The sequence below is a fragment of the Triturus cristatus genome, chromosome 10, assembly GCF_964204655.1.
Source record: "Triturus cristatus chromosome 10, aTriCri1.1, whole genome shotgun sequence".
NCBI lineage: Eukaryota > Metazoa > Chordata > Amphibia > Caudata > Salamandridae > Triturus > Triturus cristatus.
The window spans coordinates 227,119,199-227,145,755 of NC_140593.1; the positions used below are offsets into that span (position 1 = coordinate 227,119,199).

General features: G+C 44.1%; 1 protein-coding gene across 2 annotated transcripts in view; it reads left to right on the forward strand.

Annotated features, from left to right (window-relative positions):
* Positions 1 to 4,930: 4,930 nt before the first annotated feature.
* Positions 4,931 to 26,557, forward strand: part of DYNC1I1 (dynein cytoplasmic 1 intermediate chain 1) — a 1,604,297-nt gene continuing 1,582,670 nt past the window's right edge. Inside the window, exon 1 of one of the 2 annotated variants that reach the window (XM_085630867.1) lies at positions 4,931 to 5,322. The gene's annotated coding sequence lies outside the window, so the exon portion shown is untranslated. The remainder of the gene's footprint in view (positions 5,323 to 26,557) is intronic. The other variant, XM_085630869.1, reaches the window with a different exon arrangement.

Sequence of the window (26,557 nt, forward strand, 5' to 3'; positions counted from 1 at the left end):
GAATGTGCCACCAACATGAGTAGCCCTTCAGACATGTCTCAGGCCTGCTACTGCAGAGCCTGTGGATGCAGTTTTAAACTGCCAATTTGACCTTGTAATTTCACCTACTTGCCAAACCCAAACCTCCCCTTTTATTAGTTATACGTCACCCCAAAGGTAAGCTCTAGGTGTTACACATCAGGCTTCCTGCATGTTGTCCCTATTCCTTAGAAAAGCACTACCTCTCCCATAATGCACTGGGGTGGGTGGTCAGGTTGTGTGCTATCCCATGCTGCACTGAGGAAGCAATCAGCTGACCTCCAGGTCTTAAAAGAAGCCCGCCCCCGTTCTTAGGTGCTTGGCTGACTTCCTTCTTGTGGACCATGCCCCCCTGTACTGAATCGTGCATTGTTAGACTCCCGTGGAAATTAATAATCCCTTGCCAGCTCTGGAACTATCTCAGACTGTTCTTTGGACTTGTTCGTGGATGCATTCCGCGGCAGCTGAGTGTGAAGCTCCCTACACACACACTTCCATCATGGCGTTTCTGGCCCCTCCTTAAAGACTTGGCTTGTCGCTCTCTCTTCCCGCGTCCTTGGAATTTACGCGGTGAGGAATTACTGTTTTGACACCGCTCCATGCCGGGACGTGCTTCGTTCAGAGCGAGGACACACTACAAACATTTCCTGCTCCCTGGACTTCTCTTGTTTGGACCCTGCCGGGAGGTTCTTCGTTTTGCGCGAGGACGCACTGCAATTATTTTCTGTCCCGCTGCTGTAAAGCAGCTCAAGGCATGCCTTTTCTTTTGTTTTACAGACGCGAGGCCTGAACAAGACAGATACAAAGTAACCTCTCGTCTCAGCCCGCGCTGTGACCATTTTTTTGCCAGCTCTCTTGTGGAGATGTGGGGCTTGTTGCAACCCTGTTCTACCGCGTGAAACGCTCAGGGGAAAGATAGGTGTGCCTTTATTTTATTTTCTTCTTTTTGACTCCCACAACTTTATTAAAAGGCCTGGCTGCTTGGAAGTTCACTCAAAACCTGCAACATTCATAAGCTGTTACTGCAACATTGTATTTGCCCTGCTGGCAGACGTATGCCTATCATCTTTAGCTTTTCTGCTTCACACACTCTAAGATGTAACAGGACTTCTTCATGTCTCCTTCAACATACTGAAGAGACCCCTCCTCATATGGGACATATCCTTGACTATAGGTGAGTATGGGTGAGTACACAACCTGTGTTCGCTGACCTTTTGTAATTGTAATAAGCCTATTGCACTGTTGCAAGTGGGAAATCTATTTAACCCTTGTCTCTTCTTTTCTTTTGTTTTATTATTTTCTTGAATAATTCAGAGTTGGGAACAAGTACTCCAGTTTCTCGCTCCTTCCCTCTTCTGGCCCTGCTGAAAGTCTTCCTGGTGGTCCTGAGCCATCTCTTCTCTCCTTGGGGGTATTAGTCATTAATTCTGTTTGCCCTTTATTGGCTGGAGGGGACTATACCTTAGGGGAGTGTGGGGCCCTTTCTTCACTCCCGAGGATATTTGTTCTTCTGCCACGTGGAAAAGAATCCTGACACTAGGTAGCCCTATGGGCAGTTTTCAGTATATTTAAAAGGTAAGGCATGTACTTTGGAGTGTTACATGTCCTGGTAGTGAAAAACCTCTGAATTTGTTTCTCACTAGAGCAAGGCCTGTCTTTCCCATAGGTTAGCGCTGGAGCTGCTTTGTAACACTTTAAAAGTGTAACTTCCAATTGGGAAAAGATCGAAAGAGTAAGTTTGATGTCTCTGGGCTCACAATTTAAAAACACATCTTTTAGTGAAGTTGGTTTTTAAATTACCGGTCTGAAAGTGCCACTTTTAGAAACTTGGCATTTTCTTACTTTAAACATTCTGTGCCTTTGCTTATCTCCGGAACACATGTCTGGGCTGTGTGCCAGCTGGGCTACGTGGATTCCCTCTAGACAGTCACACACAAAGTGAATTGAGATGTGTCCTGCATATCCTGATGGCCATTCACTAGGCTGATGGGTCTTCCTGAGCTAGAGTGAGAAGGGGGAGCAGACACTTGCACCTGAATAGGGCTGTGTTTGCCTCCACACAAAGAGTTGCATTTCCCCCGGTAGTGTGTCTGCATCTAGGGCAGGAAAGGGCAAGGTCTTGTGCACTACCAATACCTTTCTTTGAAGTCTCCCTAGTTCAGAGGCTAAAATGGGTATAAGTACTGGACCTCTGACACCACATACTCAGAACCCTTCTGGAACTGAGGACATTCTACCAGGAAGAACAGCTGTTGTGCTGCAAGGAGGGATTGCCACTTTGCTGCTTGCTTTCCTGTGTTGGCCTGCTGCCTGCTGCTTCTTGCCTGTGAGTGAGAGGACTGGACTTGACTCTCTACATCCTGTATCTCTAACGGTTCTCCAAGGGCTTACCTCCTGTTTCTGAAGTCTTAGGGATATCAAAGACTTCACCTGCATCTTGCTATCAGCACCTGGGCTCCTCTGATGTGAGTCCTGATCTGCTAAGTGGTGCCAAATCCAGTCCTGGGCCTTTGGAAGGGAGTGTTTGGTGCTGTGCAACCAATGAAAACAACACATCGACACCAAAGCATCCATCTGAACCGGCGCATTTCTTTCTGAAATCGATGCATCGCCACTGCCTGCATCGAAGCCGTGGACACAGTTTTCTGCCTGTGTGATGCAATGACCTCGACTTACAATGCAGTGCCTCGGAATCACAGCTGCTGCGAGAGTCTCGGACTCCGCATCACAGATGTCTGCTATGCACCGCCTGACTCCGATGCATTCCCGGCCCTACGGGACTTCGTGCCAACACATTGCCTACAGCCCAGCAGTTCGACATAAACACTTCGTCCCAAAACACACTGCGCTCTTGACATCAACTCATCAACGATGTTGCCTGACTTTGAAACCGATGCATCGCCCTCAACAGCGACATATCCCGTCCGATTTTCGACGCATCATCCCAGCGCTTCAACGCATCCAGAGTACAGTCATTGGGTCTTCGTGACCCCTGTATCCAGCTCACGCTCCATCATGGTTGGACTGACCTTTTGGATTTGCCCCAGTCAAGCACGACCAGATATTCTCAGTTGGAGCAATTGACCTCTAAGGACTTAATTTTGATTTAATCTTGCAAAATTCATAACTTAATTTTTGTATGTTGGATTTTTATCATTTTGGTCTTGTTTTACTCAGATAAATGTTGGCTATTTTTCTAAACTGATGTGGAGTACTTTTGTGGTGTTTTCCTTGTGTTACTGTGTGAGTGGACAAATACTTTACACATTGCCTCTTTAGCCTTACTGCTCTGTGCCAAGCTACCAGAGGGTGAGTACAGGAAAACTTTTAGTGTGTACTACACTTACCCTGAATAGGTTTGTGGTTCCTGCTTGGACAGGGTGCATACCTCTGCCAACCAGAACCCCAATTTCTAGCATCCATGTGTGATGAGCTGGTCACAGAAAAAACCGAGGTGGTGATCTTTGGAAACAAAACCTCTCCATAGGACTCTACATGGTGGCCGGTGCACCTCAGACCCACCGCTAACCCTACCATCTATGCCAGAAACCTGGGACTCACCCTTGATGAGAAGCTGGGCATTACATCACAGGTCAACACAGTTACCGCCCTCTACTTACACCTGCCGAAGATGCTTCAAATAATCTTCAAGTGTATACCTGAAAACACCAGGAAAACAGTCACTCAAGCCCTCATAACAAGCAGACTGGACTGCGACAATGCACTCCACACCGGAATCGATATACAGCTCCTGGTCAGATTCCAAACCATTCAGAACACAGCAACAAGACTTGTGTGCACCTCTTGAGACACCCACCCTTCCTCACACCTTAAGAAACTCCATTGGCTCCCCATACTCAAATGCATCTACTTCAAACTCCTCATGCATCTCTACAAGGCTCTGCACAACATAGGCCCTGCTTACCTCAATGTACGCATCCACTTCCTCCAGCCCCCAGGGTTCTCCGCTCTTACGGTCTCCCACTCGCGCACAACCCCCGCATACACATGACCAGCGCAAGAGTTTGCGCCTTCTCACACATCTGCTCCGTAGCTTGGAACTACCTCCCCCACCACGTAAGTTTCTCTGTGTCACTTCTCAAATTCTGCAGGAAGCTGAAGACTTGGTCCTTCAAATAATTCCAGGCAAGCCCCTGTCCACCCACCATCAAGCGCCTTGATACCCTCATGGGTGATTAGTGCGCTATAAAAATCTACATAGCGCGGTATAACATGACAGTACAGGTTTTTTTTCCTTTGAATTCTTGACTTGAAGTCCTGGTTTTACAATGGAATAAAGAAAAATGCAAGACTCAGAATTCAAAGAAAAAACATGGACTGGAGCAGCTCATCATGCATGGACCTGATAAACTCGACAGGGCTGATTAAATTACACAGCAATTAATTACGGGTACATTTAAATGCCAACAATATTGCTCATCCTTGGGGTCTGCTAGGTGCTTTCTAAGATATGCAAAGCTGTTGGTCACAATGCAATGTTGCCCTTCCTCAAAATGTTGTAATTAGTGGAAACGAATAGGGCTTGCATGATGAAGTATGGGCAAACTGAATCGAAAATGTATCGCTTTAAGTTTTGCAGCATTTAATGTGCCTACCTCCTAAAACATAAAAAGAATGCTTCAAATTAAAGCCATCAAAAATATACCTGTTTAATTCAACCCAGGGTGACAAAGTTACACCGTAATATATATAATGGAAACTGTTTCCAGTCATGAGCTTTACTGTGGCAAACTAGTGCATTATGGGTACTGCAGTCTTGTGTTCCTTCCTTTGACCTAGCTTAGACTAACGCTGCTAATTATTTGTAATTGAAAAGCCGTGGGATAGAAATAGTGCCAGCAATGACGCTGGGCGAGACGGTATCATGTGCACCCCCAGACTAGAGCAGCGGAGATCAGTTCAGAAACCGCCTCTGTGGGCGCGGTGCTCGTAGGCTGGCATGGTCCATCTCTGTGTCTGGCAGCGCCAGATGCATCCTGGACTTGCCTGGAAAGCTCCGGCCTCTGTCCATCTCAGTGTCTGCCGGAGAACAGCTCGGCCTCGGTGTAGGAGAGGGGAGCGGCAGGGGCGGCGCCTGGGTCAGGCTGAGCCTGTGCTCTCTAGCGGTCCTCGGGTGTGAGACAGCAGATTCCCAGCCACTCACGACTGGCTGGTGCTGCTGCGCGCTCAGCATCAGGAGACCCGGGCCCCCTCCGCTGAACAGTTGTCTGCCCAGCCTCCGCCGTCCCCGCTTGGTTGAGCCAACGGTACTGCACCATTCAGCTCTCACATCACGGACCAAAGGTAAAATAGCTGTGCGTTGTACCGCTGCAGCCCCCGCCGTCATGAGTGAGGAGCCTTCCTGGCTTGTTGGTTTTTGTGGAGGAACAAGTGTATTTTCTGAAATTTCTATCACTGCTTTCAATCCGGGAGGGAGTGGGCTGCAGAGCAGGCAGTAGGACCCACGCCCAGCAGCCGGAGCCGGGCAGGACAGTTTACATGCCGGTAGGGTGCTACTGTCGTGACGTCATTTCACGCCAGGAACGGCGTTGCTTGTTTTACGAAGCACATGTCAGAAATTGGGAGGTGTGACATAATACATTAAATGAAAGGCATTGCCAAAGGTGGTGATTTGATATTGCTAGAAAAAATGCTTTGGGGCAATTCAGAGTCATTTTACGTGTAGATGTCTACTATATTATAAGAGGCTGTTCTAATGTAGTCATAGACCGGGTGCCCCCTCCCCTCCAGAGTCCGCGGTCTAGATGTGCACTTTTCTGGAGTCTAGCAGTATTAGTGCATCATCATCACTCTTCAAAGAGATGTCCTTTTCCTGACAGGTTGCTTCCCCCATCCTCTGCTCTGCCTTTGTACAGGCTCTTGAACGGTAGTCTAATGAGCATTGCTGTTTTAATAATCAATTTGCCAATAATATAGCTCCACGGCTTTATCGCTTGATGTGAATACTGTTTTATGCAATGGAATGGAATGCGAGGCAGTAGTAAGCCATACGTACTCCCTCCGTCCCACCACCCACCAATATTACCCTCTAACCCCAAAAAGAATATCTACATTTTCTCTACTTTTCCCAAAAGGCAACATTTAGATTGCCCTTTGTTTTCGTAAATGACGCGATGCAAAGTGGCAATTTACAGTGCATTGTATACACACACATGTGATCTCACTACCAGCCCTTATGTGCTGTTGTTTACGTTTTAATTTGTCTGATTATACTAAGTGCATCAGGAAAAACTGAAGCCAGCACCGTTAAAGAATCCCCGCGGGCACAGCCATATTTCTCTATACATTAATGCACAGCCCTCAGAACGCTAACATGCATTCACATACAAGTATGTATAGTGTAATGTGCAGAGCAGGAATAAAGAAAACATTTAAACTGCAGTTGGTGTAGCCCATGGCTTTAAGATTTGCCACCTACAGTGCTTAGTTTGTGCAGGTGGTGGGCATCAGTATACATTTTTGGGAACAGAATGTAGTTTTCATTAATGTACTTTAAACCAGAGCAAGAGACAGAAAGACTGATGTGGGAGAAGGAACAAAAAGAAAAAGGAAGACCGTGTTAAAGGAAAAAAAGCAGGGATGCAAAAAACCTGCAAAAGTGAGATAAAGAGAGATGCAATTTAAGGCGATAAATGAAAGAAGCTAGAGGTTGGATCAAGACTAGTCAACCGGGGTATTTGGCAAACCAGCATTCAGCAGTCCTGGCAGAGGGCGCACAAGAAAATAATTCAGCCCCTGTGCTTATGCTTTTACAAATTAAGGACCGACCTCCTTTTTGGCAATAAGAGCATTTTACTAAGCAAGGCGTTCGTAATGGTAAGGATTTCCACAATGTGCCAAGAATGGCTAGCATCTTTTTATGAAAGGGGACCTTCATGCTAACGATATCCATATTATGGCAGTAATAATCCCTATTACGCCAGGGCCAGAATGATGCCAAGAATAGATTCCGTAACTCCAATAATTCCCCCAAGATGGTAAGGATACCCGCTTTATTCGAGGTTGACCTGATTGTACTTGCTGTTGGAAGGTCAATGGGCTTCCACCACCAATGAGTTCCTTTGAAAACCGGGCTGTACCATTCGGACCATCAGGGGGCTGGTCCCTCGAGAAGGACCCCAGTGGATTCTTCATGGGATGGCAATGAGCAGTTGTGGAGCGCCCACAACAGATGGACTCATTTGAGGGGGACCCAACGGGATGCTGGAGGTTCTCCTTCCCACTACTGAATGACTAGAGGCCGTGGCCACAGGATAACCCTCTGATCCTGAAGCGGTGAGTGAACAGCCCCTGCCCCTCCACCCCACCCCAAGGAGAGAAAACAGCGCATGGGTTGTGCAAGAGTGCCTTCAGTGGGATGCAGACCAAGCCACAAAATGTGTACAGCAATCCAACTTTCAGTGGCTTTGAAAAAGTCTCTCCGAAAGTGAGATGCAAATAGTGCGTGTGCTAATAGGTCCACGGAGCACTACCCACAGAATAGAAAACAACATATTTATTGTACATAATTATTAAAAAAACGTTACATCATAAATCTTTGCGAATAAGTAAAACATTTAATGAAGTTAAAAAACAGTCCTCATAACGTTTAATAAAATTGATCCTAAAACTATTCTTGAAATTATTATTAATGTCATTCACTAGTTCTTATGAAAAAGTGGAGTAAAATCAGTATTCAATATTTACATTTGTAAAGCCAGATTGGAAATTGGAGAGTAGAAATTCAGTGCCTGGCAGCAACTTTACAAAGTGGTCCATAAATTTAACAAACTTGCAATTCAACTGAGTGTTTTGTCTGTTAAGTTTCCGGATCCTAGCTTGCCTACAAGTTCTTATTTGAAGGTGATTTGAAGCTCTTTTGCAATATCTTTCTACGAGCATTCAACAAGGTTGGACAGATACATAAAATATGTATAAACCTCTCTTCTTTAAGGTCCCAAAACCTGCAATTTGTTAGACAAATATTGTTCAACTTAGCAACAAAATAGTTTGTAGGGAAGTGACCCAGCCTAGACAAAAAACTTCAAGTTAATGTTCAACGAAACATTCATCTTAAGATATTGTTGGCATGTTGGATGCACATACGTAACTAGTACGGTCCAGGCATGTGACTTTTTAGCTATTATTTCCCTATTACGAAATCGTGAGTTTCTGTACACTTTCATTAACTAACATCTTAAAAGGCACCGGTGAAGCTGGTAAAACCCACTAATCCTTTAGGATTCATGCAGTTCAGGATGCATCTAAATATGTCCACTTAGGTTGTTAGTTCTGGTATGCATGATTTCCGGCCAGATCTGAAGGTTTAGTGTGTTACTTATGGTAACTTTAGTTTTACAGGGTTTTATGTATGCTCTTTGGCAGTGGCACCTAGTTGTTGAAAAACGAAACCAAACTATAAACGCACCTGGGCTTGTGCACTTCAAACTAAACAGTTGTCTATAAGCCGAGGCTTGTGCAATAACCATATGTTAGAGAAAGAATATTTTAAGGATTGCATCGAAAGAGAGACAACTTAATTTTTTTGCAATTATTTTAATGTGAATAGCAGCGATCTAGACTATGGCTTTCACCCTTGCACGTGCGTCTTGAAATTGCCACAATTAACAAATGTTACTTTTAGGTAAGTGCATTGCGTGGTGGTGTCTAGCTTTTCTTCTACATAGCATCTTGCAAGTTGTTCTGGTTGAATTCTTGAAAGACAGTATTTGAGTTTGTCTTCATGTTTATGACCATATTGTTACTTTGATAAAAGCAACAAAGGCAGTAATTGGCTTATGGACAGACCTTGGCCCAATATTTAGTGGCTTTCTTGAAGAGTGCAGCAGGTAGACAATTTGTGCGAGGAACGATGTCTTGTTTTGACTTGAATTCACCATGGATAGAGTTGTTTAGCATTAAATAAAAAACAACTTGAATTAGTCATGACAATATCCGATTGTTCCGAAGTTAGTGCTGTACCACCAATCCCAGTTTGGTGTCAAAAGTAATCCAAACTTCCCCACTGATGTTTGCACTATATGCTCTAGTGTGCCATAAGCCTATGTTATTCTCCAAAATTCAAACCTTTGATAATTGTGGGTGCTACAGTGGTGATATAAAAGAGACCAAGTTCTATTTTGAGCAACACTTTTCGCCCATCATATTGTCTTTAGATAGCAGCATCTTAATCCTTGTACTCAAGGGTATTGGAACAGTTTCAAAGATAGTAGCAACTTATTCAATTTCTTGATCTCCACATTTATTTTCCTCTTTTGGTGTGCCAAAGTTTTAATGTAGTACATATTTTGTTGTGTACGAGATACAATACTTAAGCTCCTCAGATGTATTTTGCCAACCGTTTCAATTAAATTGCTTACAAATTGTGATCATTCTGCAGGATGCATTGTGCCATCAGTTGTCCTGTTTGTTTGATCTGCAGGAGAGCAGCCTTCGAGTAGTAAGTTGATTGAGGATTGCATTATATGATCAAGAGTAGGTCCATGCAACCTTATGTTTTTGAGATTAAATGCACGAGGATGTCCAACACTCTTGCCATATCTCGATGCTTCACTCCATCTGTTTTACTGGCAATCAGCTGTAGGAAATTGTCACTCTCCATTTGGACTTCAATTTTGAAGTATGCTATTTCATTAAACATTTTCTCACTTGTTATGGTATAGTCAATTAACAATTTTGTCAGAGTAGTTACAAGGGTAGGGGCTGCAGGTTAGTCATCTTTAAGCTCACCATTTAACATTATTTTGCCAACAGAATGAAGAAAATCAATAGTTTACCTAAATTATCTCTGTTTTCGTTAATTGACATGGGTATTCTGAAGTAGGTATGTTCCATATTAGAGTTGGTAGTATTACAAACTGTGGCTCTTCTAACTCTGATCTTAAATATAGGTTAAATCAGCCTTAGGGTGGTCTTCCCCCAAACCTTTGGCCTTCACCCTCCTATTTTTCTGAATTTGTTTTTGCTGGTCTTAGGACTCTGGGCACTTTGCCACTGCCAATCAGTTCCAAACTGCTTGTGCTCACTCCCTAAAGCATTTTGTAAAGTGGCTTTCACCTGACTGGAATATTTAATGTACTTATAAGTCCCTAGTAATGAGCTACACCATATAACTAGGGCCTGTAAATTATATGCTACTTGTGGTCCTGCAGCACTTATTGTGCCACCTAATTAAGTAGCCCTTGAAACCATGTTCCAGGTCTGGCATTACAACCTGAATGCATTTTTAACCTGCCAATTTGACAAGGTAAAATAAATCCCTTGCCAAGTCCAAAAATCCCCTTTTATTACTTATAGTAGGCCCTATTTAACCCAAGGGGCTGGGTGCATTGTATTTAAAAGGTTGTACATGTGCTCTTAAGTTTTACATGTCTTGGTAGTGGAAAACGAATAAATTCATTTTTCACTACTGTGATGCCTAACTCTAACAGAGGATAACATTTGGTTGCCTTATTGCATTTATTAAGCTCTAACATTTGATTTGGAACAGGTAAACATGTCATGTTTAGTGTCTGAGAAATTTTTGTTTAAAATCCTCTTTAGAGGGAGCTCTTATGATTACAGTTCTTTTTCACTAAATGTGCTTTTATTTATCCTAATTTCAGAAACCCTTATTGCTGCAAAAAGTCAAGAGACCTGATGAGAGTCTATATATTGAGTATTAGTGACTTGAAACTCGTCGGCTTTACTATGATTTAAGACAAAAACAAGGAGGCATTTTGAATTAATTGTTTCTGTCAGGACATAAGAAAAATTCTATGTACTTGATATAAATATTTTCCCTGTGTTTTCCTTTTTGCTATGTTTCTTCTAAATGAAATGTTGATACATATAGCATTATTCGAAAATTCATGAAACTGATATTTGAAATATGACTTTGATATAATATTTTCGAGATATTAGGATATTTGAATTAGAATTTTTCACATTACTGTTTATTTAAATTGTTGTTTACTTTGTTGTAAATTATATGCACGCAAGTATTCTCTGTATAATGACAGCATAGTCTTTTCCTGCTTCTAATATAAAACAAAGAATCTAAAAAGTCTAAAACAAAGGTATAAATAAAACACCAGATCAAATAAGAGTAATAAGGTTGGTCTAGCGTCAAGCGTCTAGTGTCAATTTAATATGCATAAATAAAACAGGCTCTGGCCCACTTTTGGAAAGTTTGCATTTTTTACTGGCTATTTGGTGCCTCCAGTTTGTTCCTGGGTTATAAGACTAGGTCCAGTTGGCAGTTGGACTTTGCATATCCCTCCCAGACAGCCACACAATAGAGTGATTAGGTGTGCCTGGATGGGCCATCACTAGAAAGATGGGGGCTGGTCAGAGCTGGTCACAGCCCCACTTGCAAATCTATAGGCTGTGCCCTGCCTTCACACTAGTGCATTGTGCTGCAGCTTGGCTAGAGCCAGTGCCGGGGAGACAGAACATTACAAGCACGTCAAACAGAAACTCTATAAACTTTTCCCTACCTCAAAGAAAGCACTAGGTATAAAAATAGGACTCTCAGACCCACTTTTCTGTTCACTTTCTGGACCTGCAGAAGGACTGTCAGAGGACTGCCTGCTGCTGTGGCCTACAGTGTAATTCAGAGGACCGCTTTGCTGGAACAGGAAGGACTGTTCTGCTGCCTGAAGCCTCCCTTAATACCTCAGAGGCTTGCCCTGCAGCTTTAGCCCTTTTCCCCGCAGCTTTAGCCCTTTCCCCCTGCTTGAACCCAGGACTAACAGAACGACTTCAAGGGCTTGTTGGATGTATTCCTGATCACAGCCTCAGGGACAGAAAAGTGAACGACTATCTTGAACTTGCATCTGAACCCAGCCTGAGTGAGTCCTGACCCTTTAAGTGATGCCTCTGTAGTCCTGGATTTTTGGAAGTGGTTCTAAAGGTGCCCAGATAGCCAAAATCTCAAGCTTGGGACTTCAAGAATGTTGGCTCAAATTTTCGGAGAAAACTGAGAGGAGACACTGTTCTACCTGCACGTTGATTTGCACAAGGTGCATCGCCGGTCGGCCTGACTTCATGCCAGCTCCGCTACGTTCGCTGCATAAGCCAATCCTGTTCAGCAGTTCTTTGCTAAATCTGGCCCGATGGAGTCCTCATCGGCTACAGCTTCTTCCTGCTGGAGGTTTTTGATTTCCCAAAAAGAGTACGAACTTGAAAATCCATATTGCAATTTTGTCTAGCGTCTCCCCGATGATGATCCTCCTCCTCGGACATCGCCTGCAGCTTTGCCCCGCTAAACTTTACCTTCCAGGACATTTTTCCACACAATTTCTTCTTAGTCAAAAGGTAAATGCCTTTTGTGCCCAATCCACTTTTTGTGTCTGATCCGCACTCCATCGCGGTCGGCCATATTTTTCGACTATGACTCTGTCTCACATGACTAGATGTCCACTGCTGGTGCTTTGATCTTTTAGGGACTAGTTTTTACCTTCAACTTTAAAAATTCATACTTCCAGTTCTATTTGTTGGAGGTTTGTCATTTTGGTGTCTCAATACTTGTACATTGGCTTGGGATTTATCTTGTGTTGTATTTTCACTTTGTTTCTATTTAAGGTCTGCATAAATACTTTATACATTTCCTCTTAATTCGACCTGACTGCTTATATTATGCCAAGCTACCAGTGAGTTAAGAACAGGTTAATTTAGTGACTTTTGGAGTTCACCCTGACAGGGATTGTGCTGTTGCTAAAAGGGTATCTTACCCCTTTCAACCGGGAAACACCCATTACAAAGCAGGCATTACAATGCAATGCCTTTACAACACAGTCAATACAACGAGGATCCATTCCCTGTGGTAAGCACCCGGCGGTGTTAGAATAGTTATTTTCGTTGTAATGGAATATGCATTGTAATGGAATATGCATTGTAATGGCTTGCGTTGTAATGGAAACTGCGCTGTATTGACCACGTTGTAAAGGTATGCGTTGTAATAGTTTTCGTTGTAATGTCATATATTCCTTTCAACCACCAACACAATTTCTTACACTGCCCATGTTTATTGACTATACAGTACCTCAGTTGTTTATATCTCCAGTTTTAGGAAAAGGGTAAGAGGTGCCTCCTCAGGCCTTTAAAAGATTTGCCTGCATTTCCATATAACAGGTCCACCAATACAATTCTGCTACATGATGCTCACGGTTGTTATCTCTATATACATACTAGTATCATTAGTACTTAATTATTCCACCTGGAAGCCCCACTATGAGTGTGTGTTTGGACTTTTAAATATTTTTGAGAGATGGTCCAGGAGCACAGAAGGTCTCTGAACATCGGGTGATGGAGGACGACAGGCTGTGTAAAGCTGTTGGAGTGTCTTTTATTGTACAAATTATGAAAGTTTGGAATGTCTTTCAAATGCTGTTTCTAAATACAAGTCTACATTGGAGGGTTTGGAAAGTTGGAAATAAAATATTTTAATTGCGACAGTTGATTTTATTGGCATACACGTTAAGTAGTAGGAGGCTCCTGGACACTGTAGATGCCTGCAGTTCTGAATCAGGATTTTAAGTTTATGTTGAATAGTGATAGCAGGTTCGGTAATGGAAGAAGACCCAAAAAGTAATTGTATTTTTAGACCACAAGCATTTTCATGACTTGCGCTCTCTCCAACATGGACAGCTTTTAGGACAACCAATGACTGACATTATTTTCAGTGGTTTTCATGAGTGGACGGAAATTATTCATTAACGTGTTCTTCAGCCCTTGACAATAAGGATTCCAAAACGTTGCTATTCATTCATCTAAATCTGCATGCACAGCCTCTTTGGTAGTACCCATTGATAAGAAGGCTATGTCCCCGTTATTCTTGTAAGCTCTAGAAGGATTCAATGAGACAGATGAGCCCTGCAATTGAGGTTCAGGGTTATATGAGGGTGAGCAATATTTCATCTGCATATACCAGTATTTTAGCCTGTCCGGTTGTGATATTGATGCCCTTAATCTGTTTTGTATGTTAATTGCATCCACATGTGGCTCTAAAGCAATAGGAAACGGCAAATTGTAGAGGGAATATCCTTTCCCAGTTCAACTACACATCTTAAAGATAGCTTCCACAATAAATTGTGTTGGGGTATCATACAACTATTTAACTTTGGCCATGAAATCTGCTCTAGTGCCTGATCTTTTAATAGTCTTAAACAGGAATCCCCATCTGATACAGACAAAGGCATTCTCAGCATCTAATGTGAAGACCACTGTGTCCTTTTGATGATCTTTGACTTGCCCTTGGAAGTTGGACAGGTGTCTTAGATGGTTCAGAGATAAAAGGGCAGGGACAAATCCAATTTGTGTCTCAGGTTATGGGTTAATTTACGCAGTCCATTTGCCAGGACCTTTGCCAATTTCTTGTTGTACGCATTTATCAAAGATATAGGCCTGTAGCTGGAACACTGTAGTGAACTTTGTCTAATTTTGGAATTAATGTGATAATGGTTTTGGTATCTTCTGGGCTAATTATGCCCTAGCCCCTGCTTTTTTCAAGACTTTGTGAAGTAAAGCGAATTCAGTGGTATTTTTTATCCTATAAAATTCACCTGGCAGGCCAAACTCTCCAGATGCCTTCCTATATGGTAATTTAGCTATCCCTGCTTTGACTTTCTCTTTTGTAATTTCTCCCTCTAGGAGAGCTCTGCTGTCACCTGATCAAACAAGACGTTTTACAAGCTGTAGGAAGTGTTCCTCAGCCTGATGTGTATCTTTATGGTTTGAGTTCTATAAAGCTCCATGAAAGTCCTTACTATTTAATCTGGGTGGGTAATGAGTGTGTGCACTGAGTCTTTTAAAGAGGGTATGTCAATCAATCAAAAGACTTTATTCGGTTATAAAACAATGATAACCATGAAAGTACATACAACATATTATTACACATTATAGACGATTTCTAGTATGTAAAATAAATATAAGTTTTAAAAACAGATAGGCTAAAAACATTAAAACATGATCGATTTTCTTAGGTAAAAAACATTTCTAAGAAATACAGAGACAGATGCCACCGTAAATATATCTTCGAGTTTCCTAATAATCAGAAAGGCAGGTCGGCACTGTCTGAGTTTCAAATACTTTAAAATTGGCTTAATCCACCTTTCCCTAGGTAAAGTATAATATTTACAGAAAAATAAAATATGAATATCCGATTGGGTGGATTTGTTATCACAGGGGCATTTGCTTATTCCAGCTGACCAGTCATTATTTACGGGAAAACTCACAGACCTAAAGAGAAACCCAAGTCTAAAACGTATCAATAGAAACTTTTCATGCTCCTTCAGCCTCAGGGTTAAATATGGTTGAATAGCCTGCGAGGTTAAGGTCAATTGATGGGACATCACTGTTTTTTTAGACAGTTCAGTATATTCTCTTAATTTCACAAGGCACGTAACACAAAGACTTTTCAGATCTTTTCTTGTGATCTTTACCATAGACTCAGGGTCAAGATAAAATTCTGGATGGTTAATAAGGTCACAGAAACTTTTAATGTACTTCAGCCATTTTACTCGGTACACACCCTCCAATTTCAAAACGTCCCTCAATATAAGACGATTCAAATGGCACTCATTTACGGTCCATACCCTGTACCACAAAAGGACTGGCTGAGTTCTAATAATGTCCTCAATGTATAACATACCGAGCTCAGCATGGATATTATAAGTGGAAGTGCTCCCTGGCGTACTTAAGAGAAATTTCAAAAAACTATTCTCTGTCAACTGTAAACTAGTTACATTTGAGATGCCCCATATTCCCGCACCATAAGTTGCCACAGCCACGCAGCTATATTTATAGATACGCAGTAACTCGTTGACTGGTTTCTTGCCCATCTTTTTGCTAAAAAGTTTAAGGGCCATTATAGACTTAGTAAATAACATATTCCTCACCTTAACTGCCGAATTCCACTGACCTGAGCAGTCAAACAAAATTCCTAAATAGGGAAAGGTAGAGGTATAGTCCAATGGTTTAGAGTCTATAAACATAACTTTTTTCCTCTGTTTTGTTTTGGTGCCATAATTCATGGAAAAGGTGTTAGAGCAATTCACCTTTAGGTCTAAACTGGTCATAAAGGTGCAAAAGGAAGTAATCATGGTTTGCATAGCAATAGGGGTCCTTGCCATCAAAACGGCATCATCGGCATAAATTAATGCCGGAATATGACGTTGTGATGCTGTAGGCATATCTATGCAATCCCTCAACAGGATATCCTCAAATTCATTAATATAGATTAAAAATAAGAACGGGGCAAGGACACAACCTTGTCTTACTCCCCTTGCAATATTGAACATTCTAGTGCATTCACCTTTTAAACCATATCTAATTGTATCCCTCGCCCCATTATACAGTTCCCTTAAAAAACGAATGATATTATCCTCGACTCCCAATCGTGTTAAAATTACCCATAGTTTACTGTGATTTACACAGTCGAAAGCGGAAGTTAAGTTCACAAAAGTTAAAAACAATCTACCACCCTTAGCCTTAGTATAATTTTCCAATAAAATGGATAAGTTCAATCCTTGATCTACAGTTCCTACCCCTTCTCTAAAACCATATTGCAGGTCACTGATGATTTTGTGCTCATCTGCCCATGACTGCAACCTATCTAAAATAACCCTACCCACGATTTTGACAGTTGAGTCGAGTAGGGATATTGGACGGTAGCATTTACAACTTGCTCTATCACCCTTTTTATAGATAGGTACTATTATTGATTCGTACCAGGTATTAGGAAGGCCAAATTTAAACGCAGCATTTAAAAATCTAGTTAGTAGGAGGGCCCATAATGTTAAGTTATTTTTAAAGACATCAACCGGTACACCATCTGGACCCGGTGCCTTACCCCCCTGACTCAAGCTAATACCCTTCAGTACCTCACACAGAGTGAAAGAGAGATTCAAGCTCTTAAAGTTTGTGGTCATCTTGGGCGTATCCTGCTTATTCAGTTCACTCGAAGGGGCAACAGGATTATAAAGGGACTCAAAATAGCTTATCCATTCATCCTCATCGATAGCAATCTCGATCGGCGCCTTAGTGTCATCTTTAAAATAGGGTGCATTGACTGCCCTCCAAAAGGCTGTCGTGTCTCTTTGCTCAGAAGCATCTAGTAAATCCTCCCATAATTCCCTCTTAATTCTGGCCCTCCTGTTCTTAATTGCCATTTTATAGGATTTCCGAAGTTCCCTAATCTGCTTCTTATCTCTAACATGCCCCTTCAGAGCCAATTTAAGTTTAGTGTGTGCCATGGTACACTCTTGGTCAAACCATCCCTTCTTTCCACTTTTGTTATTATTACGTTTTTTCAAGCTGACCCACAAGTTTTCCTTAATGCATGTTATAATAATTCTAAAATTATTAAACACTTCAAAATCCCTGGACGCAATGTCCAGACAGGTATTAAAGCATGAATTACAAGTCTTGATTAGGTTTGAAAGAAAGTCGGCGGGTACAATTTTAGACCACTTCAGGGCATATCCGTTTTGTCTAGAGATAATAATGTCTCTAGTTTGCATCCTAGGAGCACTATCGAGAATGACCCTAATAGGGAAGTGATCACTGAGAGATAAGTCTAATACTTCATATTTCCCAACACTTCCCCTAAAGCACGAAGAGATAAAAATGTAGTCAATTACAGAGGAAAGTCCCCTGCCACAAAAGGTGGCAGAGAACGAAACCTCAGGTTGACATAAAGTATTTGCAAACCCTAATTCGTTCACAAAAAGAATCTCATTTAGGGCATCGCCCTTTCCATTATGTTCAAAATGTATCAATGTGGATTCCTTATCCAGGGTTAGACCACAGTTTCCTTTTCCGGCTCTTTTGCAGATTGTACAATTAAAATCACCCCCCCCCCCCCCCCCCCCATATGGCGACAAACTCCTTTCCTTTATTGCAAAGGATAGAGTTAATTTCAGAGCTAAGCTTGTTAAATACTAATGCTGTGTCTGCCGGGGGAACATTATTGTATAGATTAATAACCAGGATACAGGAATTTTTGTTCATATGTAGGCCAACAATATGATAATAGGTGGTATTATAAAACACCTCAATGGTTTGGCAGATAAAACGGTTAGAAACATATGTGCAAAGCCCACCCTTGGCTCTGCCATGTGTTGAGCCTATTGCCGGGGTAAAAATTGTTCTAAAACCATTCAGATGAAGCACATCCATTGCCCACGTTTCTTGTAAACAGATAACATTGTGGCATTCAATTAATTTAAGACATAGCAAATTATCTAGCTTGGCCCTGAGTCCGGCAATATTCCAAATGATGGTCCAGTTTCCCTCAATCCTATCATGTATAACTTGATTATTATTGTCTATATTGTTATTAACTGAGTATCCCTTGTTCTTATCTTGGGTCCCCATTTGAGCAACGTCAGCCCTATCAATGAATACGGGTTCGATACCAACCGGGTTCTGTACTTCTTCATCTTGCAGAACCCTCTTCCCCTGACTGTCCTTTGTTGGAACGGGGTTGAAGGTTACCACACGGGTATCAGATACATGTCCCCGTGCTGGTCAATCCACCCCCCCCAGGCCTGATAAAGAATCGAATCTATTATAAGTTGGAACATTAAATAAATCCCCTATTTGTTGATAATAAAGGGGGTTGTGTGGCAAAGAACCACTATACATCATAAACCCCCTATGAACATTTTGTTGGTTTCCGATGTTTGGGGGCCTATCTTCGTAACGTACTTTGTATGGTCTCTGTCTCGCAACATCAACAAAGGGGGCTGGTGGGTAAAAATAACTCAGGTCAAAAGACAAAATTCCACCAGGGTTATTGTAATTTGGGAAACCACTAATAAATTGCACAACTCTTGGGTCTCTAAAATTTACAATAATGCAGTCTCCGCTAATTTCTTTGACTGTGGGCCCCAACCAATTGACTCTGCGGACGTTAATAATTTCTCCCCGCAAGTCAGATCTAAGAGGTCTTTTTTTCCCTAACCAATACATAACCTTATGTTTTAGTTCGGACGTGGTTTCATCCCTATTATGTCTCCACTCTGGAACCCCTGCAAGTACAATTACATAAGGGTAGGAGTCCGGTGGAAGATCAATTCTCCTTTTATGTTCTTTGATTTTAGTGTCCAATGTTTTATCCAGATTGGGTTCAATATTATCTGAAACCTTATTTGAACATGTTTTAAGGCTATCTGTGGTAGTATCTTTACTGACATTATCAATCTGAGTGGGGTTATGAATTGTCAACTTTCCACCTTCCTGGGATAACGGGTTATTAATATCTTGTCCAGGTTTATTTTTAGGTGGTACAAGTGGGTTATTCGTTATAATTTTAACATCCCCTAGTTTTTTCAGCAAGACTGTATTCTCTCTCGTAATTTTCTCCAGTATTTCTATCTGAGCACCTAGCCGTCTGGTGCGTTCTAGCAGTGGGAAAATTAGAGACCTAACTAAATGCTCGATGTTATCCAATGAGCATACGGTATTTCTACCAATTGCAGGCGGGCTTTTTGTTATATCCACAATTGAGCTTGTATGGGTAAAATCAGCATTATCATCCTGGGTAGATTTTTTATCCCTATATGTAACCCCCTTATCCTGGCGCGTAGATAGAGTACATTTACTCTTCTTATTGCGCGCACGTTTACGTTTTAAATTTAAAACATTACCTTCTACTAAGTCGGGGTGGATATAATCAGGTGCTAGCTCAGTGTTACATGGCAAAACACTCTTCCGCCGACCTGATTCCACAGTTGGATAGGCCATAAAAGAATCTAAGCTTGCATCAAAGCCACTTAGATCCAATGCAGTTGAGAGTTCTTGTTGTAAGCATGATGTATGGGTGTTCTGAATCAATAATGGATCCGGTGATGGTACAGTAGCGATTTTCCCCAGGGATGACTTTCTCATAAACACTGGTTCAAGGGATAGCCGGCGTTCCGTTAATGCTATCTCTTTCTCCAAAGCAGTGACTGCCTTTGTGAAGAAGGCATCTATAGTGCCCAATAAACCAGATCCTACACCAACACTGTGCGAGTTAGTTTTCGACACCATATTTAAGGGACCCCTCTCAGATACCACAATTCAATGTATGACTAGACAATTGCAGACGAAAGGGTTTCAATCATTCAATGGCAATATTACTGACATAAACAATATCTTGAAATCTTACTGAACATAGAACGAAAGAGGGGAGGCCCAGTCCAGTCTCCTCCGGTCTTTGACGGGCTTAGACGGGCCCGCCCATGGACCGGGCTTCGCCCGGCGCATCCTGCGACGCGGGAAGCGCGAGGTGATTTAAGTCCGGTGCGAGAGGGAGGGCGGGGCTGCTGCTGGTCACTCTGCCCCCAGGCCTGCTGGAACCAGTAGTTTCTTCACTCACTTCCAAACACTCCTGGCGCTGCGTGTCCCGCGAAGCAGGAGGCGCGAGGTGATTTAAGTCCGGTCCGGTGCGGGAGGGAGGGAGGGGCTGCTGCTGGTCACTCTGCCCCCAGGCCTGCTGGAACCAGTAGTTTCTTCACTCACTTCCAAACACTCCTGGCACTGCGTGTCCCGTGAAGCGGGAGGCGCGAGGTGATTTAAGTCCGGTGCGGGAGGGAGGGAGGGGCTGCTGCTGGTCACTCGGCCCCAGGCCTGCTGGAACCAGTAGTTTCTTCACTCACTTCCAAACACTCCTGGCGCTGGTATGTCAGTTTGGGCCTCCCTTTGTTGAAGCTCCATGACAAGAAGGTGCACCACTTTTTCACTCTGCACATAATAATTATGTCGCTGTAAGCGTGACAATGCATATTCTTCTTTGTTAGTTACAAAGGCATTGAGATAATATTTTTCCTTTATAGGTGTTGTTCTAATTGGGCAGTTGGTTAGGCCATTCCAATAACCTCCAGGAATTGTTTTCACAGATCCAGTTTCAGTGAGTACCCATACTATAACTGCAATGAATGGTGCTCTCATAGCATTACAGACATAAGTGCTGCAAACTACCAATACTGTGTCAAGGGATCTTGGTTTGACAAAGGTATATCTCCCTTGTGGGTGCATCTATGTTTTAGAGCTGTGTGTTTGATAGATCTATGAATAAGGATTGCCACCCAACAGCGTTTTGAGCTGGAGGAATGTGCAGGATCTTGAATGTGAGAAACCTCCACCCTGCTTGATTACCAATAGAAAATGTAAAAAAAAATAGAAAGTAGTGGCACTAGTGGTGTGACATTCAGTGGGTCAGGATTTGCATTGTTTTCAAATCTCAAGAAAGCAGGAGCCTGTGTCATTGCTGTAGTCTCATGCCCGGCAGCATCCCCTCAGGCTACACCCATCCCTTCCCTCTTCGTCCATTCCCAGATAGGGTAGCCTCAACCAGGAGTTGTGATTGTTAAGTTCGTATTAAGAAGAGTACACTGCTTGACAGTCACACGTCTTGATACTCCTCAAATCTTTAGTAGACCATGTTGTACGCTGTGGTGTGGTCGAGAAGCAAGACAGAGACTGGGTTTTAAGGCTTGGATGGTTTATTTTAGTTTACAACAGGAAGTACGCTTGGTTTCCCTTTCCTTCTGTATGGAAAAGCTAAAAGAGGCATCTTCTTATAAATTCTTGTACACAGACTGGCGTCTTCACTCTCTTGTACTCAGAGGTTAGTCTGACATCTTTATTTTCTTCCTAACATTGTCATAAGGCTCTGGAGGGTTTTCAAACAAAAGGAGACCAAAACGGAAAAAAGAGCGGGATAAGGACGTTATCCAGAGATCCTTAAACCAATAAGGGAAAGGGTGTGAAGGGAGACTTCACTCGAGTGCCACCACCAGTTATGCTTTGCTTTGAGTACTGCGCTTCATGTTACGCGCAGCTGCACAAGTCTGAAACCACGCAAGCAACTCACTTGCCTCCCTCCTCCCGACCCGACTTGACAGCACCTATTCTCTGACCCCAAGCGGTCCCCAAATGCCCTCGTACCTTGTTTAGCCAGGTCCCTCCTGGAACATGGCTGGCGTGTCCGCAGTGCTGAATAGGTCCAGCTCCCTCTTTTGGCTCGTCCCTGCAGCGGTCGTCTGGAACTCTGGTTCCAGGGCCATCTCCTTGTCCCGGCTTTCCTTCCGTCTTCTCCTCCGGCGGGTTGTTGAGTGGTCTGTTGACTCCAAAGCTGCTCTCTGGGTGGAAGTCATCCACCCGCCTCCTAGAGAGGACGCCGTTTTACGCCTTCCACGTTGTTGAGCTCCAAGCTCATTGGGTCATGTGACCTGGTCACATGATCGGGAAACAGGTCCCAGAGTCCAAGTTCCTTATAGGTATAGTCCATCTCTTGTTGCGTGGATGCCAGCTGAAAACAGAGGAGAGGATATGGAGTTAGGTAAGGGGGAAAGGCATCTGCTTCATTTTTCTGTTCCATTTTCTCCTGTTGTGGGACTTCGTGACATACTCCAGGACTTAATTTCCACCATAGATCCATGCTGCTCCATATATCCCACTGTCTCAACTATTTCCTTAATTTACTCCTTTTTTTGTTACTCCTAAACTGTACTATAAGTCACTTAAATAATGTAGTATAACTGCTGGGTCGGTAGCTCGGTGGAATACGCATCCGCTCAAGGGATCTGTGTTTGATCTCGTGGTAAGAAGTTCAAATGCCTATGGGTCCAATCAGCCTTCCACCCTTTGAGGTCAATAACATGTACTGGCTAACAATAAACATCTGTTCTCTGTCAACAATACTGTTAGACCTGGCTTTTTCAGCTGGTTTATCCCCAGACTTTTTGCTTTTTAGCCTCCTGTTTCTGTTGGTTTTATGACTCTGGGCACTTTACCACTACTGATCAGTGCTAACGTGCATATGCTCTCCATGTAAATTATGTGTATGGATTGGTGTTTCCATGATTGGCTTATTTGGCTTACTACTAAGCCCCTAGTACGGTGCGCTGTGTCTGCCCAGGGCCTGTAAGTCAAATGCTGCTTGTGGGCCTGCAGCACTGATTGTGCCACCCACGCAAGCAGCCTTTTAAAAGGGTCTCAGACCTGCCACTGCAGTGTCTGTTTGCAGTTTTTACTGCCATGCCAACCTGGCAGGTGCATCCACTTGCCAGGCCCTAACCTTCGCTTTTCTTACATGTAAGAAACTCCTAAGGTAGGCCCAAGGTACCCCTGTGGGCAGGGTGCAGTGTATGTGAAAGGTAGGACACGTACAGGTGTGTGTGACATGTCCTGATAGTAAAATACAGTGTATTTCGGTTTGCACTAGGAAAGACTTTCTATCCCAGAAGATAGAATGGGAGTTTATTAATAACATTTTATAAGTATAACTTCCCATTGGGACCAAGTGGGAAGATGGAGTTTAGTATTCCTAAACGCAGATTATAAAAATGCATCTTTTAGTAACAATTATTTTTATAGTGTGTGTTTGAAAATGCCACTTTTAGAAAGTGGCTATTTTATTGCTTAACCATCCGGGGTGTCTCTGCTGGTTTGTGGAGTGACAGGGGCTGGGGATGTGCATTCTCTCAACTGGGGGGGGGGGTTGAGGTTGTGCCCTGCCTTTCCTGAATGAGTCAGGGCTGCATTTAGAGTAGTGGGAGGAGATTTCCCTGCACCTTAATATGCCTGGTCTTCCTCATACAATGCCATCTCCATCTCCTGCCAGGAAGCTGGGCCAGAGAGGACAGAACTGGTTTTGACTGTGCACAGAGCCTCTCTGCCACAGAAATTGAGTATAAAAATTGGGGTCCAGACCCCAGAACTTTAGATTACTTCTGGACTCCAGAGGAACCTCTGCCAAGTAGAAGAGCTGGAAAAGCTGAAGGAGAAGTACTACTCCCTTTGCTGTGTGCTATGTCGGGTTGGCCTGCAGTGGCTGTTTCTGCCAAGGAGAGGACCAAGACTTTGCCGTGTGCTGTGTATCCTGCTTGAAGAAGATCTCCAAGTGTAGAGCTTGCCTCCTGTTCTGAAGTCTCAGGGGCACAAAGACTTAATTCCCCCTGTCCTTCTGCTCTTGAAACTGCTGTTTCAGCTGCCACAGAGTGAAATTGCAACACCAACGCCGGCGAGTGACGCCGTGACCTTCAACAAAGCTGTGGGCACTGCTCGTGAAGTGCACAATGCACCGCCCGACTTGCACCGCAGCCCCAACGCCTGCCAACACCTTACCGACGCTATCACAGAGGCTCCTGCCAGTACCAGAGCCCAGGGCACCACTTGTGATGCTCACGACGCACTGCCCCGACTCGCACCACAGTGCCGACCTCACGACCCCGGTGCCTCATCATCGCGGAGCCGATACCTAACGTGGGTGACCTCCTGAGTCCATTGACCTCTGCATCGTCATAAGGAACCGATGTCTCAACACCACCGCAACGTCACCTCCCCGACAACAGTACGGAAAGAAAGCTTCACCTCCCCTGTGGTTGTAAGGATCCGCCACCGCCCGGTGTCAACAAAGCCCCAAGTCCCAGATGCCGTGTGTACCATCTTTGTTTTCATCTTTTACCAAAGTACTGTTCTTTGGGGTCTGTGTGACTCCGGGCCCGACCCTGTGCACCTCACGGTCAGCGCCATACTTCGGGATTTTCATCTGTCACGACATCGTAATAGCCACAGGTGGAGCTATTTGTTGCTACAAGCTTTGTTTTTGTGAATAACCTATTTTTGATGATTTCTTGATACTACATTAGTGCAGACCATTATGCAACTACACACTATTTTTCCCTGTTTCCCTTCGGAATTCGGTTGTTGGAACTCTGGTTAGTTGTTGCACCTGTGGGGCCTTGTCAAAATGGAAATCAACTTTTGGCACCTGCACATCTACAAGACGAGGGAACTAAAAGTTTTTTGCAAGGAGAGGGGGCTACCAGTGAAGAGGAGATCCACAAGGCAGGATCTTGAGGCAGCCCTGCTTAGCTAAAAGGTTCTACACTGGGAAGCAACAGTATCAGATGACTCTGAGGAGGAATCTAAGGGTGGGGGGGTCTCCTGCTTGAATACCAAGAGGGCAGTGGCCCTGAGGAGGAAACATTAAGGGAAAGATTGACTAATTAGGAGAGATATCGGATTTGTGTTTGTGACTGGAGGCTGAGGCAGCTAAACCAGGAGTGCAAGAAGATAGATCGAGCCTTAACGGAAAAAGAAATGTGTGTAGCTCAGGAAGTGAGCTTAGCTGGGCTGGAGGCAAAGTCCTGCTCAGATGGTGGCAGCCAAAAGGTGTCCTCTAGTGCTGAGAGAGAGAAGTACACACATCTAGAGATGTGGCACCTGACTTGAAGGAGGGGGTTAACATACACTAGGGGGTTTAGGTTTATGAGGTGGCTCCAGTGGTGTGCAGTGTCCCTGAGGTGGATTCGGGAACTGGCAAAGGGGATCATATTCCTAGTGGTGTGAAGGACGCAATACTGACTCTAGATGAGAGATGCAGGGAGAGGGCTTCCCCCATGGTAGAAGTCCTGGTATGTAAGTGTGGAGGCCACCCAGAAGATTGTGGGTTGAGTGACGGAGACAATCAGACACTGTTTTGTTTTGATCCTGAAGGAGGTGGTTCAGGTTTTCCCCAAGCAAGTGAGTTAGGGGAGGGTTGTGATAGCTCAGATAGATATGTAGTCGGAGGGGTGTAGGGTCACATGTCCTGTCTCAGAGGAGAAGGAGTGGGAGTGGGCTGTGTCTCAAGGTGCCCGAAACCCTGTCTCAAGGCCTGGTTGGTTCCATGAGGGAACACCAGGAGGGGGGCCTGCTCTGCAATGGGAGGCCATCTCCTGAGGAAGATCTCAAGGTATCAGGTGAGCTGGGGGCGGCTGCTGTAACAAGGGTCCCACCAGTTCTGGTATCCGGTAGCACCTCTCCAGTTGGCAGGGTGCATGAGACTAGAGAGAGGGTTGAGGGGGGGATGCAGTGCCCAGTGGAAGGACCAGTGAGTCAGGGGTACCTAGCTCTGAGATCAGTGCACCCCAGGACTGACCGTGGTGAGGCCGCTTCTGCCCTGGGGGGGTCTTGATGCTCTGTCAGGTGGCTGGAGACCTGCAGCAGGCTGACTATTGTCCAACTCCTGTGGCATGTGTTTACCTTGGGGGAAAGAGTTTGGTGTACTCCTCAGGAACTCCTGGGTTGCCAGGCACAGGTCCAACCTAAGGGTGCAGACCCTGTGTTGGAAAGCCAGGTTCAGGGTGTCTCCCTTGACCTGGAGAAAAGGGCAACTGCAAACAGTGCCCATACCGCTTTGTCTTCTGGTGGCACTGCTCCAGGGGGGAGGGTGCAGGGCCACAGTATGGGAGGGGGCAGGGAGAAGGCAGCCTAACCCCTGACCACTGCCCAGCCCAAGGGTACAGACCCTGGCTGGGGTACCAGTTGCAGGATTGCACACCTGAACTGGTGGGAGAATTGTGCAGGACACCTGCAACTGGTGCCCTGGTAATTCTGGAATCTGGGGGTACCGCTCCAGGTGGGAGGGTGCAGAGCCGCAGGGAGAAGGACAAGGTGTGGGAGAGCCCACCCCAGTCCCTTCTTCAGCCTCAGGGTACAGACTTGGGCTGGTGTACCAGTCGCAGGATAGCACCCCTGAACTGGTGGGCAAATTTTGCAGGAC